Source organism: Pyrus communis, chromosome 2 (genome assembly GCF_963583255.1).
Source record: "Pyrus communis chromosome 2, drPyrComm1.1, whole genome shotgun sequence".
NCBI classification, from domain to species: Eukaryota; Viridiplantae; Streptophyta; class Magnoliopsida; order Rosales; family Rosaceae; genus Pyrus; species Pyrus communis.
The window spans coordinates 30,225,884-30,250,809 of NC_084804.1; the positions used below are offsets into that span (position 1 = coordinate 30,225,884).

At 38.1% G+C, this 24,926-nt stretch overlaps 1 pseudogene; it reads right to left on the reverse strand.

Moving 5' to 3' along the window:
- Positions 1-482: 482 nt before the first annotated feature.
- Positions 483-24,711, reverse strand: LOC137725033 (glucose-1-phosphate adenylyltransferase large subunit 1-like; annotated as a pseudogene).
- Between the last annotated feature and the right edge of the window lie 215 nt (positions 24,712-24,926).

Sequence of the window (24,926 nt, forward strand, 5' to 3'; positions counted from 1 at the left end):
CTGCCGAGTCGATTCTCTTCGAACCAGCATCATATGAAACAAACGTCCACCCGCAAGACCACGTGTGCAGACGGTTTCTTAGACAGAAATAAAATGCCTTCTTTTCTAAGATACAACCATATTTCAAATTTCAAACTCACTGTAATTATTCATACGCATAAATCAATATCGATACATAAGTTCATAGGCTCTTGTGGATGTATCGGCTCCACGAAAGATAAAAGCAGCCGGCGATCAGCTCTCTTAGCTTATTTTTGTACATCTCCCGACTCTAATGGTTATAAAGCTTATAAAATCCATTTTCATGAGTTCTGAAGGATTTTCCTAGTTTAAACATAGTAACAAAGGTGGTACTTGTCTATTGTAAAGACAAAATCCTGCAGAAGCTGTTTGCTTCTGCCAAATGCGCACACGATCGCAAGAGTCTTTTCTCATTACTCTTTTTCAACTGTCCTTGGAAAGTAGTTGAGATGTTAAGACCATTATATAATCATTCCGTCTTGTCTTGTCGCCTTCTCCAGAATAATTGTGATCCCCTCGCGAATGTAAAATCCGTCTTCTGGCCTATCTGCTTCTCGAACCCCCTACATGACCAGAGAGTTAAGATGGACCGTAAGATTAAATGTAAAAGTATATATTTTCTTCAATGAAATGCCTTCCCATGTAAAATTTCAGTTAAGAGGTAGAAGGAAAAGATAAACGTAGCCCAGAAATAAGACTAGATCATGGGAAGCTATGCTTACATCTTTGTTCACGATCATAACGTCCTTCTCTATCTTTGCATTCTTATCGATTATACAATTCCTTCAAGGAAGAATCATAAAGACATGATTAGAGAACGCGGGATAAAATATTTCATCTAAATTCAATAACCGTTTCTTGAATTATGAGTCTAGTTACCTAATCTTTGTATTGCTTCCAATACCAATTGGGACCTCCCCGTCTGCAAGCAGAGATGCGTTTTCAGATTCTGTTTGGTAATAGTGAACACCCATCATTATGGCATCCTGCAAACAGAGAGAACAACTTAGTAAACTAAGTCATCTGGGAGAAGGTACGCAAATAATAAAATGGTTGTGGAGCCAAAAATAATCAAGAGGTGAAACGTGGATTTTTGGATGAAAAGGACAAAATTACCCTTGAGGTACACCAGGTTTCCTACGTGTGAGCAGCAGGCAAACATCCCTCAACCAAGCCAAACGTGTCCAAAATAGGTAACAAATTCAAAATTATTTCATCCATCCTCATCTTATTTCCCTACAAGGTATTTACTCCATAACCTTCAAAACATTCCATATAAATTGAGTTAATTGGCCAATTAATGGATTTATTACCTAATTAATCCATTAATTGCCAAATAACTCACCCATTACACCCCAAAAAACACCCAAAGGCCGGCCAGTCTCTCTCCCAAAGAGGGTCGGCCATGCTCTATAAATTGGACCCCATTTTCTCTAAAAAGCTAAGTTCCAGACTCTTGCAAAACTCCCAAAAACTCTCCAAACACTTTTCTCTCTAAATTCTAACTTTGGCATCGGAGGTTCTTTGGCCAAAGCCCCCCACCCCCCCCCCCCCCCCCCCAAATTCATCGTGGGCGCGTGAGGCTCTTGGCCTTGACCTAAGGTGTTATTTGTTTTGTAGGTGCAATTTTGTTAAAGAAGGAGAAGGCGAAAATTTGCATCCACAAATTGGTGCTTTCATTGAGAGTTGAGTCCCACAATCATAGAAGACTCTCGCATCCAAGGTTTTATATTTTCTTGTCCATTTGTAGATTTTTCATACGTTCTTATTATTAGAATTTTTTATTTGTAAAAATTCTTTGATAAAACGTAAAAGAGAAGTATAATGGCTAGAAATTTAGAAATTTCAACAAACGAAAATTTCAACATTCAAGAGATGGAACCACGGCGATGCATAAGGGTAAATGTGACAATAAGTGGAGCAGCACCACCACCACCACGAGTTTCCACCACGGGAACCATCGCGGTGGCTACCACGGTAGCTACCCGCGGCGAGGTCCATAGTGTCACCACCGCGACCCGAGCCATGCTATCCAAGGCGACTCACGGCACTGAGGCCACATGCCAAGCCATGTCACTCCACGCCCAATGCGCTGCCAAGTCGAGCCTAAGCCTTGCACCCGCATGCATCACACGCCGAGTAGCCCATTCTGGTGGCCCAGCCTGCTCCCGCCAAGCAGTCCACTGTCATGGCCCAGCTTGCTCTCGTGGCCTAACCTATTCCCGTGGCCCAGCCTGCTCCCTCCGAGCAGCCCACTTTCGTGGCCCAACCTGCTCCCGCGACATTCTAAGTAGCCCAAATCGGCCCAAGACTATCTCAACCATCTGGACCAACCATTGAGCCGGGGGCATTTTCACCATGTTTCTCCGCGAATTTGACATTGTCCAATTCAAATATTGAGCCCGGAGCCTACCAGACTTCCACTGCTCAAGGAGGCATATTCCTATCAAGCTCTTCCAATCCAAATGGCAAACAACACTTGTCTTAACAAGTCATAGAGTTGACCAGCACCTTTGCACAACAGACAACCGTGGTGAATTAACTCTTGCAACGCACCTAGATCCAACGTGCCTGGATGAGGTGTCCCGAAGAAAGACAAGGGCAAACGAACTTCTCCACCAGCGTCTCGACAAGCAGCCACTTGACCAGTCACGAACCGAGTGTTCTAAGGGAGTACACTTCCGACTGGACCCTCGAGATAGTGTATACTCCCGTCTTAGCACGTGTAGGAGTGTGCAATCTCAGTTAGGCCTACAGATAAACATACACCTCACAATTGAGGCCACACTCCGATAATCAACATGAGTAACCTTCCAGGTGAAGTGTTCATTCGCGGCAAGGCCCGCAAGGAACATCCTTCACCTTACATCGGAGTAGGCAGCACAGCGGATGGAGAAAAGCAGTCACTCAATCCAGCTCAAGTTCAACCAGCAGCCTACGACTTACCCGCTCGCCTTCTAGGACCATATCACACCCATCACAGCTGCAGCATAGACGAGCCAAACACATGGAAGAACAGCCTAGACCAGCAGGTCACAACCAGGGGCAGCCGAGAGTTCTGCCACCCCAAGAAAGGCAAATTCAGGAAGAAGTAGCAATGCTCCTGACCGAGCAATTGAACAATTTCCCGCACAACGAAGCTATTGACAAGGCGTTCCGATGAGACATGACCAACATAAGCGAGTCATCTTTCAATGACAAGATCGAATAGACCGGACTACCCCACATAAATTCTTGGATATAAAGACTACTTTTGTTCCAACAAATGTAGCAGCTCAGCCCAATGGCACGCTGGGGGTAGACGAGTACCAGAAGGACACACTAGCCCAATTACCAAGAATCGAAGGCAGGTTAAGGATTATTTCGGTTATCCTAGCAATCCAGTTTTCCTCAGCTATGCTCACAACAATGATTCCCATGCTTTCCAATGCGAGAGGGTAAACTAATTCCCCGACACCCATATGGGTCTGGTCTCTAGTGTGAAAGGATAAACTAATTACTCTCCAATGCGAGAAGGTAAACTAATTCCCCGACACCTATATGGGTCTGCTCTCTAGTGCGAGAGGATAAACTAATTGCTCTCCAGTGCGAGAGGGTAAACTAATTCCCCGACACCCATATGGGTCTGCTCTTCAGTGCGAGAGGATAAACTAATTGCTTTCCAGTGTGAAAGGGTAAACTAATTCCCCGACACCTATATGGGTTTGCTCTCCAGTGCGAGAAAGTAAACTAATTGCTCTCCAATGCGAGATGGTAAACTAATTCCCCGACACCCATCTGGGTAAGCTCTTCAGTGTGAGAAAGCCACATGGCTCAAAGGATCGAATGCTTGAAGATCGAGTAGGAATCAAAATGGTCAGGGGGCAGCACCCACTTTTTGCAATTAACAATTCGCTCATCCAACACTTCATCTTCAACAGCTTCGATCTTGGCAATTCCATCCTTGACTACTCCATTTATGGCAGCTGAGAAATCAAACTCAAGCAGTTTCTTCATTTCGGACAGGCAGCCCAAACGGTAACCCATGCCACTCCATTTCCTCAGCCCATGCCTAGCCAATCCTTGGCTTCAATCAAGCCGAGCATCACAAGCAATGGCCCCTGCCACACCACCTCTTTGGCCTATGCCAAGCCGACTCTTGGCCCCTACCAGCCGACGTGCTGCACCACTTCGACAGCTGCACCGCGATAGCAATATTTAAGAAAAAGACAAGGAAAATTAAATTGTTTACATTGGTGCGGCGCGAAGATGAAGCAAGCAACGAAAGATGATCTTTTGCATGGGCAAGATGTAGAAGATTGCTAGAGGAGGGGGAATAAATATCCTCTAAGCTTTCTCTCTCTTGTAGGGTAGAATAAATTGCTCTCCAAAGTTGATTTAACAACTCACTTAAGGTGGACTTAAATAGACTTTAAGAGGAATTTATTTCCCTTTCCTAGAAGGATCTAATTTCATATTAAAGAGGGAATCTACATCAAAATAGGAAGCAGTCCTAAGTTTCCTAGAGCAAGATCCCTACATCTGCTGCCATTTCCTACGAGCAGCCTAACAGGTGTAAGGGCATTTATGGAGCCAAAAATAATCAAGAGGCGACACGTGGATTTTTGGGTGAAAAAGACAAAATTACCCTCGATACACACCAGCTTTCCTACTCACGAGCAGCGGGCAAGCATCCTTCAACAAAGCCAAAAGTGCCTAAAATAGGTACTAAATTCAAAATTATTTCATCCATCCTCATCTTATATTCCCTACAAGGTATTTACTCCATAACCTTCAAAACATTCCATATAAATTAAGTTAATTGGCCAATTAATGGATTTATTACCTAATTAATCTATTAATTGCCAAATAACTCACCCATTACACCCCCAAAAAACACCCAAAGGCCAGCTAGTCTCTCTCCCAAAGAGGGCCGGCCATGCTCTATAAATTGGACCCCATTTTCTCTAAAAAGCTAAGTTCCACACTCTTGCAAAACTCCCAAAAACTCTCCAAACACTTTTCTCTCTAAATTCTAACTTTGGCATCGGAGGTTCTTCGGCCAAAGCCCCTTCCCCCCCCCCCCCAACATTCATCATGGGCGCGTGAGGCTCTTGGCCTTGACCTAAGGTGTTATTTGTTTTGTAGGTGCAATTTTGTCAAAGAAGGAGAATGCGAAAATTTGCATCCACAATGGTCAAATCTTCAAATTTTCAAATTTTCTGCTCCAAAACTATGATAAGTAACCTTGAGCTCGACACCATAATTCAATCATGAACGTTCACTCACAATTGAATGTTGGACACTACATTCTTGCAAGAAACATCCATGTGAGATTATTGCATCCACAATCTGCAGAAAAAAAAAAAAAAAAAAAAAAAAAAAAAACAACAACTAATGCATGAGAAGAGAGACACCTCATCTAAGTTGCCAATACGAGCCTGAGTCTGTTAGCATACCCGCCGGCACTTCTCGATCTTTGTTGGTGGTAAGAATCGAGGAGAGGTAAAGATTGGTGTCTTTGGGTCATAAAACTCAAACTTCGGAATTTTGCAAAATAGATAACGCAATTTTCCCAAGTGTTAATCACACATCAAGGATAGAAAATGCTTTTTCTCTTGCTTCCCAGAATTAAGATTAAGATATGATAGGAGTGTATTTATGCAACTTTGTTATCTTATGTCTTTGCATTTACTTCGTTAATTTCTATTTATTTTGGTAATTTATGTTAATTTCGTATTATTGTAGCTCCAATTGGTAAAATGACAATAAATGGCAAAATGGAGCAATTTGGAGTAGTTTTGGACTTGGATTGGATAGCCTGCGTGGATAGTATATGGGTTGAACATTTTTGGTGTTTAAATGGTGCTAGATATGTGCTAAAATCTGGAGAAATTAAAGTTGAGGCTTGGAAGGCAAGGAATTACACAAGAAAAAGGAATCCTAATTGGAGAGGTACATTATCTTATCTTACCCTTTCTTATCCTATCTTACCTTATCTTATCTTATCTTGTCTCCAGCTGCAAAGAGGAATCCTAATCACATTCCAACACTTTCTACCTGATTTTTAGAATCCTAAAATAACTCAAAAAATGCCAAAACCCTTTCCTTCTTGGATTCAGCCATTTCCCCTATATATATATGAAGTTCCTGCAGAGAGAAAAAAAAGGCCATACCTACCATTCATCCATTGAAGTTGCTGGAATTTTCAGAGTTCTTTCTATCTTTGTTTTAAGTTTCAATGTTTATTTTAGATTGCTTTTCAATTATGATGAACATGAGTAACTAAATTTCTTTTTAGCTAGAGGTGAATCCGAAGCCATGAACATATGTTTTATATAAATTGATTACATCCAGTTATTGTTTCATAAAACATGAATGCGATTTACTTATCTGCTTTATAGAAAAATTATTCTTGTATGTTTATTAAGGATGCACACTTAGTTTGCATGTAGGGATATAATGCTAGCATATAAGGGAATTTCACCTAATCGTTATGAACTTATATTTGTAAGTAGTAAAAGTTACTAGTCATGACTAAGTTAAGTAAATTCTTGGTAGGACTATCATGCTTTTCGTAGTTACAAATGCCTTGTCAATGCTTATGATTTTTACAGAACTTAATGATCTTTGAGATGCATCTCTATCATGCTTTTCATAGTTAGGGAACTTGAGAAGAATAATTTTGTTGTGTCCCTGAGTCCAATTCAATGATCTTTGGAAAATTTGAGAGTTAATTAGTGTTGTTCATGGTTAATTTGGGGCATTGTCATTCATGGTTTATAGAAATAATAACTGGAAATCAATTTGTATGCATATGTTTCATGTGTGGAGAACAATCCTCTAGCTAGCCTTTCACCCAATTTTCGTCCAAATTCACTTTGTTTTTGCAATTTAGTTGTTTCAGTGCAAAATTCATCCAAAAACCCCCTTTAGTTCTTATTTGTGTTAGTTTCATCTAGTTTACAGTTTTTAAGTCCAGTTTGTGTTGATTAGCATCCCTTCTAATCCTTGACTTCGAACGATCCCTACTTGCTCATACTACAATTGTCTAAATTATAGGGTTTAATTTGTGTGCTAGTTTTTATCACATCAAATTTTAGCGCCATTGCTGGGGATTAGTAAAATTGCTGATCGCTCTACGTTTTTCATTTGTTTTTTCTGTTGATATTTGATTTAGTTTTATTTCTTTGATTTCAAGTATTAGAGACAAGACATGGCAATTGCTAATCTTCAAGCTCAAATGGCAAATCTTATTTCTCTTATGTCGCAGTATATCGAAAGGTCCACAATGCAAAGTGTCCCTACATTTGGTGTGTCCTATAGGCAAGGATATCAAACTAATCAACATCCTCAATTAATTGAGAATGGAGGTTGGGATAGTGTCAATGCTTAGGGTTATTAAGGCCATAATCAATCAACGAACGACTTGTTTTCCAATACTTACAATCTAGGTGGGAGAGATCATTCAAATTTTATATAGAGGGAACCTTAACCAGTTCAACAAGAAGGATATTGGCAGCCATCTGAGGAGTTCTATTCAAGACCTATGCAACTACCACAGCTTCCCCCACAACAACCCCAACCAAATTCAAGTTCGTCAATGGATTATGATAAAATTCTTCAAACACTAACTTCTTTGACTCAGGGTTTACAAGACCAAGCTAAAGAGATGAGGGATGTGAAAAATCAACTTGGATAGATCGCAGAATTCATGGGATGAATTCAAGAACAAAGCGAACTCTCCAACTCAACTATTGTCAATTCAGTGGGAGATTTTGAAATCGCTGAAGCTATCACTTTGGGAAGTGGTATGGAGGTTGCAGATGATTTGAAAGTGTCCAAACATAGCCTAGAAGTGGACAAAGAGCTGTTGTCCAAAGAGGAGGAGGAAGACTCAGCCACAACAAGCTTAGAAGAAACCTTACCGCAACACCTAATCATCTCTAATCCTATTGCTGCGCCCACCAATTCTAGTAAGGTTGTTCCGAATTCAATTCTTTCTGACTTTATTCCACCAAATGTGTTTTTTTCTCACAGGTTTATGCAATCAAAGAAAGAAGTGAGTGAAAAAGACATATTTGAAACCTTTCCAATGATTCAAGCGAAAGAAGTGGCTATGGAATATCTGGAATTCATCAAAGAGGATATACTTGAGACAACCATCCCCAAAAAGGTGGATTTTATAACATAGGACAAGTCACTGCCCTCACACCAAATCTGGCTAAGAGCAACATTCCTCAAACTTTTGAAGAAGTGTTTGTCCTTGAGTTCTTGTCACAGCACATAGGTAAGCCACCTCCTTGAATTTCAATTTCATTTTCTACTAACATGCTGTTGATTTCAATGATTCAGGCACCCACTCAAAAATTTTAACCATTAACAGATCATTTCAAGTATCACCTTCCATTCAAAGATCAATTTCGTGCCGCAGGCCATAGTGAGGATTAAATGGAGGTGTTGTCCAGCTGGAAGACGTTAAAGAAAGAGCTTCTTAGGAGGCAACCCATGTGTTCAAATAAAGAGACAATGGAATTTCTGGCTCCTACAACTAGATTTGCTTTCTTTTACCCTTCACTTTATTGTTTTTACTTTGCCATGATTGTCTTGTTTGCTAGTTATCTTTTATTGCTTTCTTGTTTAAGTTTATTTTTGAAACATTGAGGAGAATGTTAGGTTTAAATGTGGGGGTGTAAACAGATTGTTTTTCATGACTTATTTTCGAATTTCACCGCCTATCACTACTAATATTGTTATTCACTGTTTTAAAGTGTTTTATTGTGTGTCATATAACAAAAATTTGAAGAAAAAAAATCGAAAAATTTTGAGAAAAATACCAAAAAGAGTCATTGTTGTTGCTTGTTTGTGTCTTAAGGTACGTTCCAACACAATGATGAGGATATGGTTTTTAATTGCATGACTGCTAAAGAAAGTTACAAACATGGGTGGAAGTTTGATATGCTCTTTGGTTAATACTTAGTTGTAGTTGTCATTTACGAATTCACATGTAATCACAAAGAGAAAAAATATCAGTTTTTGTAACATGATTAAAGGAAGAAACTCAAACTAACGCTACAACCCTGGGAGACTTAAGCCTATTCATTGTTTGGAGAGTTATTATTCTGTCATATTCTTGTTTTCTAAAGTCGTTGCATGATCTCATTATTTCTTTGCTTGGTTGTTACTTGGAATGCTTTTTCATCATTTTAGTTCCAAATACTAGAACTCGTGCCTATTTCATTCAAAGTATAAAATTGATTGCATAACAAATAACAAGATGAAGTTGCTTAGTTACCACTATAGCCAAAAAGCCTTATCCCTTGCATATGTTTTGTAGGTTTAACCCCTTTGAGCCTTATTTAGCCTATTTTCTTTGTTAGCTTGCATTATCCCTACCTAGCCTAGTATAGGAATATCCATACCCTTGTTCTTAAAGAATAGTGACACATGACTTGTTGGGAATTCCTTTTGATCTACGATTTGCAGAAAAAGAAGTGTGGGGGAAGAATTTATTATTTTGAATCCAATGAAGTAGTGCGTATGTTTCAAAGAAAAAAAAAACAAGAAGAAGAAAAAACGTTGAAAAAAAAAGGAGAGAAGAACAAGAATAAAAAAAAAAAGAGGTTGAAAAGAAGTGACAATGAGTTCAAAAGTGGTGGTTGCTGAAGAAGGGTCTAAAAATGTGAATCTGACCCTAAAGTTGTACGAATCTCCCCTTTGAGTTTAATGTTGGGTGCTGCAATCAAAAGTTGAATTCTAAGTGTTGATTTCATTACTTTGCTTACTATCACTTTAAGAACCTTTGTTTATCGTTAACCTTTCTTTGTTAGCTAATACCTTAGCCCCATTACAACCCTTAGACTTTTATCTTGATTGTTATGTGTTTCAATATGTGGAGTTTGAAATTGGTATAAGCATATGGAATCCCTAGTTCTCGCTTCTAAGTGGTGGCATTCCGTTCATGAGATCATATACATGTTTGTATTAATAATTAGGAAAGTGCCTTCTTTGTTATAACATATGTGAGTGCTAGTCTACATGTTTACATCAATCTTCTCGCATAGACTTAGTTTAGGGAGTGTAGTCAGAAAATCTGTGTGAAAATAGAGAGTATATCCAGTGAGGAATTGAGTGAACTCTCTAAGGCATGTTACTACTTTCAAATGTTGTTTTAATTGATTAAATGTGAGCTAGTGAGTGGTTACTACGATTAAGTATAAGCTCGAGAGTAAGGATGACTAAAATCTATGTGAGTAATGATTTTTAACATGTAAAGTTTCATTAGAAATCCCTGAGGCAATTGTTGGAAGGTTTAGGTTTTGTTTTGTTTCCCTTGTTTTGCTCAGGGACTAGCAAAAGCTAAGTGTCGGGGAATTTGATAGGAGTGCATTTATGTGACTTTGCTATCTTATTTCTTTGCATTTACTTCGTTAATTTATATTTGTTTTGGTAATTTATGTTAATTTCGTATTATTGTAAAGATGACAATAAATGGCAAAATGGAGCAATTTGGAGTAGTTTTGGACTTATTGGATAGCCTACGTGGATAGCATATGGGCTGAACGTTTTTGGTATTTAAATGGTGCTAGACATGTGCCAAAATCTGGAGAAATTTAAGTTGAGGCTTGGAAGGCAAGGAATTACACAAGAAAGAGGAATCCTAATTGGAAAGGAAAATTATCTTATCCTATCGTATCTTATCCTATCTTACCTTATCTTATCTTATCCAATCTTATCTTATCTTATCTCCAGCTGCAAAGAGAAATCCTACTCACATTCCAACACTTTCTACCTGATTTTTAGAATCCTAAAATAACTCAAAAAACGCCAAAACCCTTTCCTCCTTGGATTCAGCCATTTCCCCTTATATATATGAAGTTCCTGCAGAGAGAAAAAAAGGGCCATACCTACCATTCATCCATTGAAGTTGCTTGAATTTTCAGAGTTCTTTCTATCTTTGTTTTAAGTTTCAATGTTTATTTTAGATTGCTTTTCAATTATGATGAACATGAGTAACTAAATTTCTTTTTAGCTAGAATTGAATTCGAAGCCATGATCATATGTTTTATATAAATTGATTACATCTAGTTATTGTTTCATAAAACATGAATGCGATTTACTTATCTACTTTATAGAAAACTTATTCTTGTATGTTTATTAAGGGTGCACACTTAGTTTGCATGCAGGGATTTGATGCTAGAATATAAGGGAATTTCACCTAATCGTTATGAACTTATATTTGTAAGTAGTAAAAGTCACTAGGCATGATTGAGTTAAGTAAATTCTTGGCATGAGTATTGTGCTTTTCATAGTTACGAATGCCTTGTCAATGCTTATGATTTTCATAGAACTTAATGATCTTTGAGATGCATCTCTATCATGCTTTTCATAGTGAGGAACTTGGGAAGAATAATTTGGTTGCATCGCTGAGTCCAATTCAATGAACTTAGGAAAATCTGAGAGCTAATTAGTGCTGTTCACGGTTAATTTAGGGCATTGTCATTCATGGTTTATAGAAATAATAACTGGAAATTGATTTGTATGCATATGTTTCATGTGTGGAGAACAATCATCTAGCTAGCCTTTCACCTATATCTCGTACAAGACCTAATTCATTTGCTGCAATTTACTTTATTTTTGTTAAAATTCGTCCAAAAATCCCCCTTAGTTCTTATTTTGTGTTAGTCTAGCTTAGTTTTCAGTTTTTAAGTTTAATTTGTGTTTATTAGCATCCCTCCTAATCCCCAGACTAGAACGATCCTTACTTGCTCATACTACAGTCGTCTAAATTATAGGGTTTAATTTGTGTGTTAGTTTCTACCACATCAAGATATTACTTAAGAACTCCACTGTTATAAGGATTCATATCTTCTCCATGTTCACATGTTATGATGTGCAATAACAAGGTGCCCAGGAAAACAATATGGAAAGGCATGTGTGCAGTTACTACACAAGCTTAATGAACTCAAGGAATGGGAACCGAAGGGAAAAGAAACAAAAAATGTTGCTCCCTATGGAAACAATGAAATCTACCTCTTCAGTGAGGGCCAAGTTAGCATCATAGAAAGACTTTATAGTTCCAATGCCCTCCCAATAGTCTCTGAACAGATATGCTTGTAAAAGAAAAGGGCAACTTGTTAAAATGTAAGAGACTATGATCTCAGTTTCAATGAAATACATCAAAAATGGTGATGTAAGGTTTCTAGAATTTCACAGAAGTTGCAGAGAGAAGGAATGTTCTTCACAAAATGGTTTCATTCATCACACCTCACACTAAACGTGTGCAGGAATATATTACCGTTACAAGAGAGAGAGAGAGAGAGAGAGTGAGATATTCTCTCTGCCATTACAATCAAATCAAGCCATCCATGTAATCTACCCTATAAGATAGTTACAAGTGTCAACACAGATCACTAATTCAAAGATTACATGTTAGCTGCACGTTTGGACTATAATGCAATTACTTGCATTTAAACTGGAAACTAAGACTTAATCAAATATTTCTCTAGCATAAACACTTATATTCCAACACTCCCTTGCAAGTGTTATGCTGAAATTACTCCAAGTGCCTTCCTCAAGTATTCAAATCGATCTCTAGCCAAAGCTTTGGTGAAAATGTCTCCTACCTGCTCTTTAGTTTTACAATTTCTCTATCTTGCAAAGCATCTCTAATGAAATGAAATCTTCTATTTATATTCCTTGTTTTGTGGTGATGCACTGGATTCTTGGTTATTGCTATAGTAAAGTATTGTCACATAGAATTTGTGTTGGTTCAACCTGTTCCTCACCAAAATTTGAGAGCATAAATCTCAACTAGATTGCTTGTGTAATGGATTTTGCTGTACTAACATATTATGCTTCTACTATTGAGAGAGCTACATTGCTTTGCTTGATTAAAGATTAAATGCATTTCTAGATGTGCTCTTCATATCATCCTCACTCCCTGACCAGTCACTATCACAATAGCTAATTAACATTGCTTCTTTCCCCTTTTCATAAGCTATTCCATAGTGAAGTGTGCCTTGAATGTACCTAAGCACTCTCTTGGCTGTTCCCATATGTTTCCTCGTAAGGTTATGCATGAATCTGGTTAACAGACTTGCTGCAAACATGATATCTGGCCTTGTAGCAATCAAATATAAGAGACTCCCAACAGTCTGTCTATACAAACTCTCATCAGCTTGTTGACTTCCATTAACTTTAGACAGTTTGTCATTCACTACAAAAGGAGTAACAACAGAATTGCAATCCCTAAGACCAAATTTATCCAATAAAGTCCTTGCATATTTCTTTTGGTGCAAGAAAATGCAAGATTCAGTATGTAGAACAACTAGTCCTATAAAATGGTGCAACAACCCAAGATCAGTCAATTCATACTGCCTCATCATTTCAGTTTTGAACTCCATCATCAATGCTTGTGAACTCCCTATGTAGATGATGTCGTCCACAAAGCTTTCTTGAGTCTGTAAACTTTATCTTCCTTATTTTCAATCTCAAAACCAGGAGGTTGATCAACATATACCTCTTCATGCAACACTCCATTTAGAAATGTTGACTTCACATCCAATCGGAACAGTTTCCATCCTTTCTGTGCAGCTAGTGCAACAAGTGTTGGTTTTTTAGTATAGCCCTTGCAACCAACCTTGCTTTGTTTTTTCTACACAGAGCCATCAAGATTCAATTTGGTTTTGTAAACCCATTTGACACCAATTGATGGTTTATCAAATGATCTCCCAAGTGTTGTTCTTCTTAATCATTGTAATCTTATTCACCATGGCTTTCTACCATGCTTCATCATTGGCTGCATCTTCAAAGGTTTAAGGCTCAATAATGCATAAGTTACACTTCTCATACACTTCTACAATACTCTTGTATTTAAGTGGAGTATGATCAAAATCCTGTGGACCTAAACCTCCACTTTGTTCTGTAACACCTATCTCAGCATGTGATTCTTCAGGACTTTTAGACATCCCATCATGCAACTCTGATATCTCAGCTTCAGCTAAGCTTGATTTGCAAGTCTCTTTTTCCTTCTCATTTGACATTTCAATAAGTGAAACTGAAATACTTATTTCTTCTTATGCACTCTAATCCCAACATGCTTTTTCATTAAAAACTACATCTCTGGAAATAATGACTTTTCCAGATTCAATGTTATACAACTTGTAACCCTTTTCATAGCTTTCATATCCCAGAAATATACATCTTATGCTTGATAAATCAAGTTTCTACCTCTGTTGATCTGGAACATGTGCATAACATAGAGAACCAAACACCCGCAAGTGTCTAATTCCTAGCTTTCTTATACTGTAAGCTTCAAAGGGGGTTTTCTTGTCCAAAGCCTTAGTAGGACATCTGTTTAGAACATACACAGCAGTGTTAACTGCTTTAGCGCAAAACTCAAGTGGTATCTTCTTTTCAAACATCAAACACTTAGCCATCTCCACTATAGTCCTATTATTCCTTTCAACCACACTATAGTCATCTCCACTATAGTCCTATTATTCCTTTCAACCACACTATAGTCATCTCCACTATAGTCCTATTTTCTCGAAGTAGGTACTCATATTGCTTGACATGTTGAACCAATTCGTACATATCTCGAAAGTTCGCCCCCAGGAATTTCTTTTTGTATTCCACGTCTAGGCCATTCAAGGCAAGCCTAACAAACTCAACTTCAGGGAGAGGTACTCGGCACCAATTTCTGGCCGACTTAAACCTCGTGAGGTATTCCATTAGTGATTTGTCGGATGCTTGAGCCATCCTGGCTGATAAGATGACCTTTACCAACAAGAACTCAAAAATCCTTGTCGACCGAGACTTGGATAAATAACTAGTCAGTCTCGAAGCAGTGATGTTTATCCAAACTGAAGGTGTTCCTTAATCGGTTGATTCTATGGCTCCAGTGCTGTTTATCTAAACTGAAAATGTTGTCGGTTGCCTTCATAGTACTGTTTATCCAAACTAAAGATGTGTGGCGGGAAGAAAGGGGAAGAAGAAAAAATCTCAAAGGTTGTTGAGAAGCTTTGCTTAGGGCAATTTATGTGTTGAATTAGAGTGGTTTGAATGATGCACTCCCTTCTCTATTTATAGTAGTAAAACCCCCTCATAGCCGAACTAGCTCCAATAGGACTTTGAACCAAGCTTCATAACAAACTAGATTCATCTCCTGATCCTAAGCACCTTCAGCTTGAAGACTCCTTGCTGCACTAAGAATCAACTACTTCACCTTCAGCCAACCTTGACTGGATGGACCATAACAAGATTCTAGACAAATGCTACTGGGCCAAGAATAACTCTAAGCTCGACCTAAAATAATATTTTGGGCCCAAACTGACATGCCCCCATCCCGATATTCCCCGAATACCAGGATAGGCACGTGCTGGCCTACACCCAAGGATGACGAAAGCCATTTATTGAGTGCAAAAGCTAAAAACAAGGGATAGATAAGACTTATAAATATAAAAGAATAATGAATATCCATTTAAGAAATGTGATCAGCGCATACAACTAACTAGAATACTAAAAAGAAATAATATAAAATTTAATGAATAAGAGGATGGGTCCTACACCGAGAGGACTCGAAGATGCTGATGCGAAAGTGTCTTGACGCCGGGATTGTATGCTTCGATTCTAAGTCCTGAAGGGGGCGTAAAACAAACATGAGTGGACCAAATTGATATATATATAATAAAATAGTTATCAACATACTAACCCCCAAGTTTTATGAAAACACATATGTCATGATAAACATAGGTTTTCCGAAACCTAGCATGTCGTGCAATGTCTCAAATCATAACTCATATATATCGTAATCACTAGTGAATGTCCAATATCCCCCAGGCCCCATGCCAACTGCCCGTCTTTGTACCAAATGCCAAAGGAAAGCCACCCCCAGGCCTCTGCCAGCTCCCCGTCCCTGTGCTAATTTCCAGAGGAAAAACACTTCAAGCCCTATGCCAACACTGTAACCGTCGCCTAGAATGGACCAGAATCTATCTATCGTCCCGTAACAGAATTGGGACCACTAGGTAAGTACAAAACCATTTAACATACATATATTGAAAAGCAACTTCATAGTATAAAGTCATCCATCATCTATACTATAAAGAGGTGTTCTAAACATGTTCTAAATATTATATCGTCATCTATCAGATATTCTACAAGAACACGGGTTATAGGAAAAATACTAATAATTCAAATTAGCCTCAGTAAGAAAGTTATCTCGCAAAACGTTTCATAAAATGTAGTCTTTAAATCAGACTTTTCATCTATGCATTTCTACTATTAAAACATGCATTTTTAGAAGGGGTCCACTCATAGTATTTCGCCATCGAAAAGCCACATAACCTAGCGAAGAAGGAAACGCCATAGATAATTACCCTTAAGCACATAAAGGGCACAATTAATAAAGCTCTATCCAAACAATTTAATTTGGGAAAACGGATGTCAAAAACAGATTCAGGACGTCAAATTACCCTTAGAAGAGTCCCTAGTAAATTTTCGAAAAGTCAACAGGGGAATATTCCTTGGAATATTCCTTAGAATATTCCACCAGGTTTGGGCTTGGTATCATACGGGCTGGAGCCCGGCTTGGTGTGGCCCAAAAGTCTTTGTCCAAAGGGTTTAAGGTTTAAAGTGCACGGGCCTAAGGCACTAAAGGGAAATGGCCCAAAGGCCATTAAATTAACAAAATAATTAGAAACAAAAAGAAATAAAAAGGGTTGGGTTGGGCTGCCCAGGGTTTTGGGCTTGGCAGGAATGGCCTGAAGGGCTTGGGTCCGTCGGACCTTAAGAAGAAGAAGGCCGGAATTCAATTAGAAATTAAACAAACTTTAAACGTTCATAACTTTACCAATACTCAATGAAATCAAGTGATTCAAAAATGAAAATCATAGTTCTCAATGAGATGAAGAGAATGGTACCTTGCACGACATCTAACTCGCCGTGGTTTGGCCGAAAATGCCTCGAAAAACAAGGAGGTCGTCGAAAACTGGGTAAGATTCAAATGAACGTAACCTCTTCACTACTAAACGAAATTGGGTGATTCAAAAAGGAAAGTTGTAGCGAGACGAAGAGATTGATACCTTGCATGCTAGCCAACTCGCCATGGTTTGGCCAAAAATTTCCTCGAAAGAGGCAGTGCTTACGAAAAATTTCCTACGTCCAAACATCGATAAAACTTCTGAAAACCACTTCCAAACATACACTAAGACATGATCTATGACTTTTGGATTAGGTTCAAGGCTTACCTTCGCTGGAGGAGGAGAGAATTCGTCGGAGAACTTCGGTGCACAGCGTAGGCCGAGAGAAAGGGAAGGGTTCGGGGTGTTCTTTTTCGATTCTAAGTTCACTAGGTGTTAATGGAGATGTTGATGTTGTTGTTTGTTGATGAGAGAAGCCCTCGGAGGGGGCTGAGATAGAAAGAGCCGAGAGGGAGTGATAAGGGAAAGTGAGAGCTGAAGAGAAAACTGAGAGAGACCAGGGAACACAAATACACGGTGAGCCCCCTGGGCAAACCTATTAAAGCCCTAAAAACAATTTTTAAATAAAAAATCAAAACTACTTTCAAAATCAGGGGTGGGGTGTAACACAAGCACAATGACATTAGTGTCAGTTGGTCTTAGAACAAGATACCAAACATCATTTCTGGTGAATTGATTAAGCTCATTTTACATAGCTCAGATCCATTCATTGTCCACAACAGCCTATTTGACATTTTTTGGTTTGAGATGAGATACAAAGCATATATAGCTTATTTCTTCTGTAAGTTGAGCTTTTTGACTTCGGGTTATTCTTTGAGCATTGAGATCACCAATGATATCTATAACCTGATGATCGCATTGAACTTGTTCGACTTCTGGACGTTGAACTTGTGAACTTGTATCACTAGTCTCAACAGTGGTGGAAGTGTTGTCTTGCATGCCAATGTTACTATGATCAGTTGTAGAAGCTTCCTTCACTTTAGATAAACTTTGTGATATTGTAATATCCACACACTTATCAAAAGGTTCATATGTCTTACAATCATCAATAACAACATTTATCGATTCCATGACAATTTTGGTTCAATGATTGTAAACTCTATAAGCCCTAGAATTTAAGGAGTAACCAAGAAAAGTACCGGTATCACTACGGGCATCAAACTTTCCCACCAAATCTCTATCCTTATAGATGTAGCAAATACTACCAAAGATTCAAAGATGACTTGCATTGGATTTCTTACCTTTCCAGAACTCATATGGTGTGGTGTTTGTACCTGGTCTGAGATAAACTTTGTTCCAAGTATAACATGTTGTACTAATACTTCAGCCCAGAAATGATTGGCTAGATTTGCAGGATTTAGCATGACTCTTCCCATCTCAATTAGTACCCTATTCTTACGTTCAACAACACCATTTTGTTGTGGTGTTATTGGAGTTGAAAACTCATGAGCAATTCCATTAGTATTGCAAAAATCATGAAATGATGCATTTTCAAATTCAGTCCCATGATCTGTTCTAAGACGTGTTACTTTATCATTTTTCTCATTTTGAATCTTAGAACAAATTTTAGAAAATGAATCAAATGTATCAGATTTAGTAGCAAGAAAATCTACCCAAGCATACCTTGAAAAGTCATCAACTAAAACAAGAATGTCTTTCTTACCACCAATGCTTTGAGTTGACATTGGACCTACCAAATACATATGCATAAGCTCAAGAATTCTAGTAGTCCACTTAGTGATGGTAGTCCATGAACTTAAGACTTCTTTGACAACTTGAGTAAATCTCGATAATTCACAGGTCCTAATCTTTTGTGTCATAACTCCACTTGATCATCTGCTACCCTGAAACATAAAGTTGAATTGTCAGTGTTAGTGCAATAACAATTCTCTTTTGATCTTGGTGCACATATAACTTATTTGCTACTTAGATCACTAACTATGCAATTTTTGGTGTTGAATTTAAATTCTCCAAACTCACCACAAAATTGACTAATACTCAAGAGATTAGTAGTTAGTCCATCAACAAGTATAACATCATTTAAGGGAGGTAAGCCAACAATTTTGACAGTACCTTTACCTAAAATGCAAGCTTTCTTATTGTCCCCAAAAGTTACAGAACCACTTACCTTCACATCGACGAAAGATTCAAACCAATTTTGTCACCTATCATATATCTAGAACAACCAATATCAAAGTACCATTTTTCTTTTAGACAAGCACTCAGCTGTAAATGCAACCATACAAACAACATTAGTCTTATCAATGTTAGAAGTGATGAATAAGGAACACAGTAAGTTCTTTTGAACTTGTTCCTTTTTCCTCCATATCCATTTATACTTCATTGCTCCAGATTGCATTAAAGCTGACAATCTGCTAACTTCTTTTGCTAATTCTGAAATTTGATTTTGAAGATTTTTTGCAAAAACTCATTAAACCTTTTTAACTCTATTTTTACATCTTGGCCTAATATGACTTGTTTCACCATAACCATGACAAACTTGATTAAAACTTTTTGGCACAAAACTAGTCATAACATTATCATGTAAAACAGTTGCTTTAATATTTTTAGAGGCAGTAGTATAAGCAACAATATTAGAGCTAATAACAGGTTTAACAAATTTAGTCATAGAATTAGTTGAAGAGGAGAGTTTGAAACCTAAACCTGTTTTGTTACCATTTGGCTTACCCATTTCAATCATTCTATCAAGTTTTTCAGCCCTTATGATCAATTTGTGCATTTTTTCCTCAGCTTCCTTGAGTTGTTCCTTCAACAAGTCTCTCTCAGTAAGTAAATTGTTGACTTGGGATTGAAAAATGGTTTTAGTCCTCTGCCCCTCATCTTCAATTTTTTACTCTTTGATCTTGAGTCCATCAATTTCTTTCTTCACTTTGTCAAAGTTAAGATACAATTCCTTGTACCTTTCCCTAGTTTCTTCAATATCTACGTCCTCCTCATCAAAATCATCAGGTTCATCACTGTTTTCAAAGGTAACAAAAGCAATCTCTTCCTCCTCAACCTCGGACATATCTGACTCACTGTCACTCCAAGAATTATAAGAGGCTTTCAGGGCTTTCTTCTCCTCATTTTGTTTGGAGATAGTATTTGCACATTCTTTGGCTTTATGTCCGTACCGTGAATATGCATAACACTTCCTTGCTTCAGACTTGGGAATGAATCTTTGAGACCCATCTTTTGACGTTGAAGATCTTGTACCTAAGCCACTTCCTTTAAAAGTTTGCTTCTTCAGTAGCTTCTGAAAATGACAAGTGATTAGGGCAATTTGCTTCGGATCAATCTCATTATAATCATCATCTTCTTCTTTCATAACCTTCAATGCTAAATTATTGTTGGCCTTCTTTACAGGATGTAATTTTGACTCGTAGGTTTGCAAGGCTGCACTAAGATCAGCAAGAGATAAAGTATCTATATCTCTTGCCTCTTCTATGGTAGTCTTCTTGGGATGAAGTCTGACAAGCAACAATCTCAGAATCTTTTCCACTACTTCCACTTCTAGTATTACTTTTCCCAAGCTTGCACAACTATTCACTATCCCAATAATCTTTTCTTAGAATTCAACATAAGGTTCTTCTTCTCCCATTTCGTGTTATTCAACTGTGATATAGTCTTTGCAGCTTCGACTTTCTGACCTTGTTATTCCCCTCATGAACAATCATAAGATTATCCCATGCTTCCTTTGATGTCTTGCAATTTCTGATATGTGCAAATTGTTCAGAAGATACAGCAGCAAATATGGCATGTATGCCCTTTTGATTGTAAACACTCATAGCCCTTTCTTCAACAGTCCATTCCAACTAAAGTTTCGGAATTTGAAATTCACTAACCACAACATCTTTCTCTTCTGCACCATCTTTTGTCTCAATCTTCCATTTCTCAATAATTCTCTCAGTCTTGGTAGGTACAGCGTATCCTTCCAAAACCAGATCCCAAACATCATCTCCTTGTACCCAAATATACGCCTACATCCTAGCTTTCCATTCTCCATAGTTTTCACCCTTGAACTAAGGAGGATGTGAAGAAGACCCATAATGTCGTTCCATCCTGAGTAACCCCTAAATTCTCTCTAAAATCTTAGAGACCTGCTTTGGTGCCAATTGAAATCGTGCCTTAGGTAGAGTAAATAGATAACCGGAATAGGATTGAACAAAGATTTCAATCCCAAATCAAACTAATAAAATCTTGCAACAGAAGTAAATGAACACAAGAATTTTTGTACCCAATGGTACGAGGAAAAAAACAAGGTCATCACAGCCCACTAAGAATGGACTATTACAAGACTCAAGAAGATAAACTCTAAACAAGAATCTACCCAATACTTTTGTCTTGCCTTACACAGTCCATACTTGAACTTTTTCGAATTGATGATCCTCACGAACAAGCATGTCAACACACAACCTCCTTTGCACACAGCTTTCAATATGGAATATGAAATATGAAGATGCAAACTAGAAATAAAAAGCTTCGCAAAGTTGCTTTATAATTTTGATTCACCAAGAACTCACTTTTGCTTCTCTCAATATAAATCTCTCAAATTAGTTTTTGCAAAAGTCAGTAACAAAGGTTTTCAAGCTTTGTTTTTAATCACTAGAAAATCACGTTCCAAAAAGAGTAGGAAAAAATAGAATTGATTTTAATGTGAAAAGAGGAAAACAATTTTGTTGATTGATTTTTTTATGAATTTTATTCCTAATAAAACTTAATCACAAAAATATAGTTTTCCTAATATAGTATGCAAATGCAAATTACCTTGTAGACATAGTCAACCCTTGATATGCTCAACCTGAATAAGTCCGGTGCCCCAAATTAATTTGCCTAAAAACTAGGCCCAAATCTACGAAACAACTACACAATTACAAGTCTAGGAAATTAGCCAATTCCTAAGTAAATTCACATTTACACAGATCAATAGGCTTGCAGAAAATACGAAAATCTTGAATTGTTCATGCAAAAGGCACAAATTTTATGATCTTTCAATTGAGGCTTCACTCTTTTGTCTTCTTAAATCCTAAAATGGGGGTGGTCATGCCTTGATTGATAAACTCACTCGCAGTCTCACATATGACGATGCATCAACTGTAATTTTTATCTTACCTGTTCATTGTGCTCTCTCACTGCTGCAGGAATGATTTCAGACCCAAAGTCATTGGATGTCGGATATCTCCACCTCAGAAGATTCAGCAAACTTTATGCTTAAATACATAAACTCTCATTGATGCAACTTAAGGAGTTTTCAATGCATCTTGTGGCGACAATCCCATAAGCGTGGTATCTGCTTACTGTAGAATATCAACCAAGAAGAGTAAAACTTAAGTCTAATATAAATTTTCACAAAAATTAAATCATGTACATCCAAGTACAAAGTGAATATTCAAACACCGGGAGAACCAAAGAATAATTCGGAAATATAAATATCATGTCATCAGTTCATGATGTTATTCTCATAACTATATTTAAAGTTTACTTCCAAATCAACTTACTTAATGAAATCATTCGAAGACCATTCCGATGCCCTCAATTTGACTTACAAAAAGGATGAAACGGAACAAAGTAGTAACTAGGCGTTATCAGCATAAGAGATTGGATGTTAATAGTAACTAATCTTATTTTCCTTCCTCCTACTAATACTATAATGAGCACACGATAACAGGATGCAAAAGTGATTTTCAAAGAAAGTGGAAAACAATTCAAAGAAAAAATATTCTGATAGCAGAAAAACTGCTGGTTCTTGCTCACCATTGCTTTTAGATCAGCTCCCCTTGGTTTTTCAGCAAACTGGATTACTTTACCTATGCTTTCTATCTTCACCAATCCATAATCAGACTCGCGGCTGCTAAAAATGCATTCAACTTTAGTAAGAACTTAAGAGAGAGGTTAAAAAATTACAAGAATGAGGATTTAGTCAGAACTCAAGATTAAATCTTAGCTTGAGAAAATAGAGTGTGTAGAAGGAAACTACTAAAATATTGATGTACGGATAGTCTTCAGTTTGTAATTTGTACTGTGAAACCCCACCCCCAATTTTAAATTGTAATTTCACTTTATCCCTAAACGTTTTTGAAATGTGCAAATTGGTCCCTTATCCTAATCTAATCCAGACCCTCCATCTGGATTTCCTCCCTCCCTCATGCTGCCACCTGGTAGCCCACTGACCCACTTACCCTCTCTCTCTTTCCCCGATCTTTCCCTCTCAGCTCACTCTTCTCACTCTCTCTTGAAACTCTCCCTCTCACTCATTTTCCTGATCGACACACCCACCCAAATCCGTGCACCCCGACGATGGTGCGGCACCACCACTACCACCGAGGACTCTCTCTCTCTTCCTCCCTCCCTTCCGTGAAGCTCTGGGGCACCCAGAGGACACCAAACCCAGGTTCGACGAACCGTGGGTGTGCGAGCTCATGTCCGACCATCTCTGGCCGTTTCACGACTAATCACAGGTAGCAACCGCTTCCTTTTGCCTTTACCTTCAATTTCCTAGTTAGATTGTAGGGTATATGGGAATTTTTCCGACGACCGAAGCACGGAAAGCTCCGGCCTCCTTCGTCGGCGAGGAATGGGTCAGTGACCCAAGTCCAATGAACCTAGGCCCTTTGGGCCGTGTATGGAACTCGAGCCCTAAGACCGTTTAAACCCAACCCAAACCCTTTTATGTTTTTTTATTTGATTTTATAACCCAAAATCAATCAGGCCAAGCTTCAATGCCTAGCCCAGTTAGAAACCCTAAACCCTTTTAGACTCAGGCCTTAAGGCCGTGTAGGCTTAGGCCTTCGGGCTTTGGCATCCAACCCGTGAGCCTTTGACCCAAAACCCTTGGACCTGGGCTTTTGGGCCTTAAAACCCAACCTAGTGGCTAAGCCCAGGCCTAAGAACCCAAGCCCATAACCCCCAGGCCCAGTTGATCGAACCCTTTGACCCAGCTTGGTTTGACTAACCCGATTTGACCCAGCCGTTGACCTGTAATCGTTGACTCGGTCTAACCGTTGATTTTGAATTTGACTTTGACTGCAGAAAAGAGATACTGATACTGATACCACTAGTTAGCACACTATCTACGAAATATGTCTTATGAAAAGTTTTATGGCATGCTAGGGTTTTTGGAAAACCTATTACATATTATGCTATTGTTGTTTTTGGAAAACTTTGGGGGTCAATATGTTGATAACTATTTTATTAAGGCGTACAATTCCGACGTTAAGGCACTTCCACATCCGCATCTTCGAGTCCTCTCGGTGTAGGACCCACTCCTTTATTCATTCAATTTTATATTATTTCTTTTTAGTGTTTTAAATTAGTTGTATGCTCTGAACACGTTCCTCATTCGTATATTAATTATATTTAAATTTATAAGTCTTATTTGTTCTTGTTCTCATGCATTCTAAATGGCTTGCGTTATCAGCACGTACCTACCTTGGTGTTCAGAGAATATCGGGGTCGGAGCGTGTCATGTACCCTAGGGCTCATTGGTTACGTTGTTTACATAATACATCATTGTGGTTTAAGACTAGGCGAGAAGAAAATGTGCGCTATAAGAAGAGGGTAGCAGAAAAGTGGAACACATCTGTAATCCCAGAGAAGGACTGAATTAAAATTACAATTTAGTGAACTCAACCTTGGTTTGGCCAATGTGAGGATGCTGTTCAAGCATGTCAAAAACACCATACTTGCCAACCAATTCAGCTTCGGGTTCTTTGCTCCGGTTCCCCATGTTTTTGTTAGAGTATATTAGTGGTCAAGATTATGACATGTGTCACTGGATTATATGAGTTGAGATAGATAGGTTGACATGTATTTATAATGAAAAATATCTCTTGTAATAAACATAACTGAAGGAATAAAGTTCAGTTAAAGCTCTCTCTCTCTTTTTGAGCTTTCTCCCTTTCTCTCTCTAGTCTTTCCTGATCTTTCAGATTCCATAGCTAT